The sequence below is a fragment of the Vombatus ursinus genome, unplaced genomic scaffold, assembly GCF_900497805.2.
Source record: "Vombatus ursinus unplaced genomic scaffold, bare-nosed wombat genome assembly UNPS02014813.1, whole genome shotgun sequence".
Classification (NCBI taxonomy): Eukaryota; Metazoa; Chordata; class Mammalia; order Diprotodontia; family Vombatidae; genus Vombatus; species Vombatus ursinus.
In genome coordinates, this window is record NW_020954591.1 from 28,371,233 (window position 1) to 28,379,442 (window position 8,210).

Sequence of the window (8,210 nt, forward strand, 5' to 3'; positions counted from 1 at the left end):
CAGTCAAAGGACTGAACTTGAGGACTTAGACAGCCACAGTTTCCCTACCCCGGAACTAGAGTATTAGGCATACGGTCCCACAGGATTACACCCTTGGAACTCAAGGTGGTGGCTGCTCTCTAAGGATCCAAACACAAGTTCACGTGCAAGTTAGGAGAATTTCCCAGAGATGGTATTATACATACACGCATGAAAAGTTATGGAAATGCTTGTTATGTTCCATGAATTAAAAATAAAATGAATTTTAAAATAATAATAATAATGCAAGGCAGAATATGGTGTCACTGGAATAGAACTGAGTATAGAAAGCACTATAGGAATTCAGAGGGAAGGATTATTTTAGAATGACTCAATCAGGGAAGGCTTCAAGCATCCCAGCACAGTACAATGGAAAGTGACATATTTGGCAGAACAAGGAGAGAACTCAGGCATCACCAGTTCTGGAGGTAGTCTGGCACATGATGCCAAATTTGAAAGGTCCCAAGTTAGAAAGCTCAGTGTTAGGAAAGAGAAAAAGGGGTTTCCTTGAGTAGTACTGCTTTTTGGAAAAAGAGGAGGATTGCCTACGTAGCTCCCACACCTGAAGGACCGGAGAAGTGGTGCCATGGCTTAGGAAAGTGAGAGACCTGGCCTTTGCCTATTAGAGTGAATGATCCAGACATTGTAAATTCAGTGGGAAGAGTACTGCTTATTGATCAGCTTCAATATGTGATTGCTTTATGGGGGTGAGCTCAAGGGCTATTTGAGGGTTTAGGAGGGGGTTGGATGTGCTTATGGGTTCCTTTAAGAGCTTTGAGTGTCTCATGTGTTTTCTATAGCTGTTTATGGGATAATCGTCCTTTGCATCATCTACATTCTCTGTGGGAAGAAATAAAGGCTATCCTATATCCCCTCCCCCCAAAAAATGTTGTACTTGGAGTTATGGTCCCTGAATTTGAATCCTAGGTCTGCTACCTCTAACCTGTGTGACCTTGGTGGTGCCGCTTAATGTCTATGGGTCTCTCTTTATAACTGAAATGAGAGGGGTTTGACAAAATCAATCAATCAAAAAAAATTTTTTTGAAGTAATAACTATTTGCCAGGCATTTCACTAAACACTAGAGACAAAAAGAAAAAGTAAAAATGGTAGATGACCTCCGAGGTCCCTTCCTTCCAGCTCTGGATCTTTGATCCTACGAGGTGAGCCTTGAAAGATGAGTAGGTTGAGCAAGAGTACTGTGGAGTGATGGTTGTGAGAAAATGCTTTGTACACTTTAGTGAATCAGTCCAAAGTAGAAAGCGAGGAAGCCTGAGGAGCCTGAAAGTTGTGTGGAGTTTCAAAGGGTTTCATCAATCTTGGAAGAAACCTTGAAGATCGTGTAGTACAACCCTGTTACTTTATAGGTCTGAGAACAGATCTTCAAGGGAGTTAAATGACTAGGCCAAGCTCACACAACTTAGAATCAAAGCTGGGAATAGAAACCACACCTTCCAGACCATAGTAGTTTCCACTGTACCATCCTGCTGCCTCCTGGATTGTCAGGTTCTCTTCTCCCAAATAGCGATGACATTTTCCCTGTGTCTTTGCTTCTCCATCTGTATGCCAGCTCCTCAGCCTTTATCCAACCCCCCTCCCCCAAAAGAAGGAGAATCCCTCATCTCAGCCCTAGAGATGAAACCTGAGCAAGCAGCTTCAAGCAGAAATGGGCTTTTTGCACAGGCCTGGGAGCCAGGTTGCCAGGAACAACACCATTGTCTTGGGGGAGAACACACTCTTGAATAATTAGCTCATTCTAGAGGAGAATGGAGCCAACACTGAGATACTTCAGAATGTCCCTGCCAAAGTATCCAGGCCCTGGGGTGGCTGGGGGAGAAGGCTGAGAATAGGGTGTTGCATATATAGAAAAATATATTGACAGCTCGCCTTCCCTGGGCCCTGCTCCCCGGATGTCTGCACCATTTCTTCCCTGTTCTTTCCCCACCCCCACCCCACTACTAGGGTATACTCTGAGAAGGGCCAGAGGGTAGCAAGTGCAGCCACCACAGACCTTGGGCAGGAAACAGTTTATAAGCCTTTGGAAAAGCTGAGGTTGCTGGCAGCACCAGCACCATGTGGGGCTTGGCCTGAGCTTCCCTCAGCATAAATCCAAAGATTCAATCACCATCAAAACTGGGAAAAAGAGATAGGGGAAGCTTGGAGAAAAAGGGCAAGGAAAGGCAGGTATCCCTCTCTGGAGATGCCGAGGACAGCAAAGGAGAAAGGATGCACTGTATTCCCACTCTATGACCTACTGTCTCAGGCCAGTGACATTCACAAAGGCAACATGTTATAGTGAAAGGCCCCCTAGACTTGGTGTCAAGAGACCTGGATTGGAGCCTAGGGTTTGTTTACGAGCAAGTCACCTTACTTCAGCTCAGAGGAGCCTCAGTCTTCTCATCTGGGGTATTAACCCTCGAACACCCTACTTCATAGTTGCTATGAGGGAAACATCTCGTAAACATTAAAGCCCATTGAAATGGGATCTAGTATCATCATCACCACCACCACCACCACCACCATCATCATCACCTTCATCATCATCATCATTATTATTACTATTACTGTTACTGTTATTATAGCACAGCCTGAGTGCCTGATAGTAGCTGAAAACCAGAGTTCTGAGTATCATTTTGGGGGAAACGGCTCCAAGAGTCTCTCTCATCCTCTTCACAATCTCCAAGCAAAATAATCTGGGTTGGGGGCAAAAGGGAATAGGGCAAAGTCTATGGAAATCACTAAGTAAACCTTATGGAATCTTTGTGGTGTAATGAAGATTCTTCTGGAATTAGAGTGCTGAGTTCAAATCCTACTTCTGCTACTTAATACCTGGGAAGGTCTCTTTAACTATTTGAAGCTTCGGTTTCCTCCTCCGTAAAATGAGACATTACACTAGATGACTTCTGAGGTTACTTTTAGCTCCAAATCTACTATTCTTGGAATAAGCAGTTCAGTATTCTCCAAACATTTTTGATATCACAACCCATCAGCTAAAAATAATTCTCTAACATGCACACCCAATATGTGCATATTTATTTATTGATAAATTACATATATGGCTTTAAATTCAATTTACTTTGATACTTGGTTTTAATCAGCTGAAAAAGATACCTGAATACACAGATTCAAATAGAAGAATACATTGTTGGGTGTACTTTGTGAATCATGATATTCATTTTTCAGTCCCATTCACCAATTATGCAAAGGAAATTGATGACATTTGCTCGGTGAATCTGCATCTCCCTTGATGACCTCCAGTTGATGGTGAGGTCCCTAGTTGATCAGCTATCCCAGGGGCCTGTGGGGATTTGTAACCCCCACTTTGGAGATCAACTAGAAATGGTGGGTCAGGCTGCATATTGACTTAGAAAACCACAAATTAACGTTATCGACGTTAGATTATATTTTTTATTCATTTTGTTCAACATTTCCAAGTTAGATTTTAATCTGATTCAGGCCCAGTCCAGGAGTTTTGCGGCAAGCTGGGTAACACTTTATTAAGCTTTAATAGTTTAAAACCATACCAAGACTTTTGGAGCTTGCTGGAGAAAAGTGAATGACGGGCCTCAATAGAGTCCTCAGGAACGCTTTAATGGCAAGTACTTGGTTAGGCTTCCTACTCAAAACAGTCACAAGTCCTCATTCCAGCTGAGTTGCCCATTCAATCCCTCCTAGCTAGACAGATTTTCTTCCAAAGAGATAACTTTGTCTCTTTGGAAAAGTAGGGGCTGGGTGTTGTCTGCTGAGCACTTGGGCAGCAGGGAAGAGAGCCTATCCGTTCAGAGACTAGTGAGACAAATGTGTCATTAGAGAAGCACAGAGCAATCTCAGAGATGCTGGTGGGCAGAGGGGATTAAAAGAAGTAGATGAGAGTAGTCACATTAAAGAAAGGAAAGGAAAGATTATTCAGATGTCTTTTTAGTCTGGAACAGCACACTACTGAATCTCCACTGTCTTATGTGTGGGTTCCAAGCTTAACCTCTCTCAGCCTCAGTTTCCCTCACATGCAAAATGGAGTCAATAGCAGTCGTCTTGCCTACCTTGCAGATAGAGTAAATAACAAAGGTGAGTACTGACTGTGCCTCGAGTATAGTAGGTACTTGGTAAATGTTTGTTAAAAAGACAGTATATTGTAGTAGATGGATAGTTGCCTTGGAGTCAGGAAGACCTAGGTTCAAATCTCAAACCTGAGGCTTACTGCTGGTGTGACCCTAGGCAAAGTGATGAATATATTTGGACCTCAATTTCCTCATCTTTAAAATGAAGGGGTTGGACTAAATAATTTGTGAAGTCCCTTTAAGCTCTGGATCTATGAACTTATGATTATTTCCTACAATTATATCCCTAAGTGGTTAATAGGGCATACTAATTCCCTTCTGTCCACTTCACCCTCCCCTTCTAAGAGAATTCACCCAGAGCTTCCCACTCTCCCACACACGTTCCCCATCCCAGACAAGCAGTCTGCTCACCCTGGAGGTAGGGGCTGGGAAAAGGCCGATCAACAGCCAGGAAAAAGGTAGAGAAAGTATGAAAAAGAACCAAAGGAATGGAGTACAAAGAGAAGAGACAGAGACGAGGGATGTGTCCTCACTTAGCCTTCTCTCTGGGCCTCCCTCTGCCCTGGTGCCAGTCTGGGAAGCTTTCAAAGGATAGATTTCTGAGGAGCGTGTCGCTTTTCAAGATGTCCATCTTGAACAGGGCCAACTAACTGGTTATGATATGGGTGAGCAGACTCATTGTCCGTGGCTACCCTGCTCACCCCCCCCAACACACAACACACACACATACACACACACACACACACACACACCTCCTGATGAAAACTGAGAACCCCAGACTGTGGAGTGATCGCATCTCCTCATCTTCGCAAAAGTACCAATGCCTCAAATCACAGCAACGTTTTGTAAAAACCTCAACCCTAGATGCACTCCGAGCTGTGCTGGCTACCCTTTAGGAGTTTATGAACAAAAACAAAGCTAGTATGAAAGAAAAGGAGACATGGATTGGTATAGATTTGAGGGCAGGTTTGGTGGGGGGTTCTGGGGGAGAGCACATCGGATGCACGTACAGAAGGATGAAGAACACTTTAAGAAATGAGGAAAGCCCTTGCTTGCTCAGAGAGCAAACCGGATGATCAGACTCTGGACTTCGCCTCCAGGGAGCTGAACTTGAAAGGTGACAATTTTATAATGCATTGACAGAACTTGAATCCTTCAGCAGCACAGAATTTTACACCTAATTAGTAAAAAATAATTACTTAAAACAGAAAGCTACCAGATGTCTAGGTTAGCTTCTCTTCTTTCCAACTTCCTCCTTCCCTTTCTTATCCTTGACTTGGGAATAATTGGTGGTACTTGCCGCAGGTGTAAAAATGCCCCGCAATGGCTCCAGTATTCATTTCTCTACCGAGCTCCTCTCTCCCACCAAGGCTACTTGGTGAAAGTCACTTTTGTGAAACAGATACTGAATAGAAACAGCAGGACAATTGATCCTGCCCCACTAAATGTCGCAGTAGACTCTCCAGCCAGGATTTCACCATCTTGTTTATGAGTTTGGAATGGAGCAGATCTGGAAATGATTCTAGTTAACCCAAGCCCACTCTGGGTCAGGGTAGTCTATCCTAAAGGACAGGCTGACATCTTAGAGAATCATAGGGAAGGGAATTAGTGTCCCATAGAAGGGAGATCAAAGGCCATCTGGCTAAACTCCCTCATTTTACAGATGGGCCCAGGGAGGTTTGACCTAGCCCCAAATTTCACAGTTAGTAAGTATCAGAGGTGGATTTGAATCCAGATCCTTTGTCTTGAGAGTCAGTTGTTCTTTCTACTACGGCATGCTCAATGATTGCCTCTCCAGTGACCCGTACTTTTTGTACATTATAAGAAGGGAGGGGAACAACAACAGATGCCTATGAAAGATGCCTCAAAGCCTGGGATCAGTTGGTTGACCCTGCCCCAGACCTGTCTGCCCAGTCATTCCTAGTATCTCCCAGACCTCCAAGGAATCAGTACCTATATTTCTACCCAGACCCCCATCCTTACCCCCTAGCAACAGGTCTGGGGCAGAACCAGACAAGTCCCTGGGAACAGCAGATCAAAGAGGGGCTCTCTAGGCCTTCAATTCTATGATGCTTTCCTAGGAATGGAGTCAGGAGTTGGAGGAAGGTGAGATGGGGAGAAGGCAGAGACCATGATGATCTTTGTGAACCCTTGCATTAATCAGGTCTGTTGTATTTTGCAAGACTCAATCATCTCAGCAGCTGAATCTGGCCACATCTGGTTCCCTTTTCTTTTAGCTCATTGTGGTATTAGTGGGGCCAAGCCCTCCGCAGCCTGAGCTCAGAGCTGGCACGAGGAGAAGTCCTGTCAGTCCTTGATGTGGCCTGGGGCAGTGCCCTGCGTGCTGGCCCAGGGGAGCACACACCTTGTTCTCAGGCTGGAGCCCAAGCCAAGTGGCCTCATATCCCCTGCAGCCTCTTTGTGGCACCAACCAAGGATTTGCAGCCACCAATCAGTCCTATTAAAACATCCCTGGTCTTGGGAAGGAATTTGTGCTCTGTGGTAGAACGCATGAGCTGTGATGCTTCCAGTGACGTGTGGTCAAGATCTTCCGGGGGCAGGTTAGGCCCTGGGTGATTTCCCTACAGCTGAGGGAAATAAACTCTCCCTGCCAACTCCACAAGAGAGCAAATGCATTTCCTTCTCTTACTAGCCTTCTGAGAGGCCTGGGTAGGAAGAATTCAGAAAAAAGAGAGACCCTAGAAAGCGACAGCCAGGGAAACTAAGGAAAGTACCAATCTGAATTGAGATTCTCCTAGAGTTCCCATCTCTCTGGTTTGTCATCTTTCCCAGTTAGTAGGTTTCCTTACTATTCAGTCCCCAGAGTGGACAGGGGATGTATTGGTAAATACAACCAGCTCTGGGTGGCAGGGAGGGGAATAGAATGTAAGGCAGGACATACTTTTAAATTTAAATTTAAATTTAATCTGTATATTAATACAGATTATACTTATAATATTATAACAGAGTATATATAATATTATAACAGATTATATATAATAATAAATTTAATCTGTATATTAATACTTTCTCCATCACTTTCTTAAGTTTAAACAATCAACAAATGAAGCCCTAATTTGTAGCATTTGCCAGTTTCCAAATTTAACAATTGAGCTTTACCTCTCCGCAGTCTGAAATGACTCCAGCACATCCTTGCCTTGCCATCTGTACCTCTCTTGCCATTCCCTTTGGCACCGATGCAGCTGCGAGATACCAGTGGTGAGCCATAGGCAGTTCTCCCCCCCCCCCCCCCGCATTCAAGCCAAAACTCCTGTGTTCAGCTCTGGGCATCTTTTTCTGGAGAAAGACACTGAAAATATAAAGAGCACCCAAAACAGGGGCATGATGAATGGCCCTGAATCTGTGCGATATGAGGATAGGTTAAAGGAACTAGTGATGTTTAGCCTCTCTGGAAGAGAGGAGAGGGGAAGAGGGGAAAGGAGGGGAGGGGAAAGGAGGAGAGTGGAGAGGGGAAAAGAGGAGAGGGGAAGAGAGGAGAGGGAAGGGGAGGAGACATGAGAGGAGAGGAAGAGGAGAGGAGTAGTATAAGCAGTGTGGTAAAATGGAGATCTCTGACACTTAACAGCTGTGGGACCATCACAGCGTCATTTCACCTCTGAGCCTGTTTCTTCATCCATAAAATGGGAATAACAATCCCTGTAGTTCCTACCTCACAGGAACTGTGTTTGTGAGACTCAAAGAAGATGGTGTATTTAAAGTGTTTTATAAACCTTAAACTTGTATAAACCTATAAGTAGTATTCCTAAAGTCTTAGGGAAATTTTAAGCTTTAATACCTTATTTTATATATATACCACTCTTCTCCGCTCCAGGGTTGTTGTGAAGGTCAAATGTGATAATATTTGTAAGGGGACTAGCACCTGCATGTAGTAGGTAATTAATAATAATAAACGCTTATTTCCCTCCTTTCAAGCTATTATAGCTTACAACTGCACTAAGACTTTGGGGACACATTTTATAAATATTAGCAGATCCATAAGGATTTGCCTGGCCTGCTTTGGGGAGGCCCATCTTGATACCATACTACACCTCAAAACCCTTAGTCCCATTTCCTCTTCCTCCATCAACCCCAAGGCCTATTGAATCACAAGTCTGAATCTAATAAGCAAAGCCATA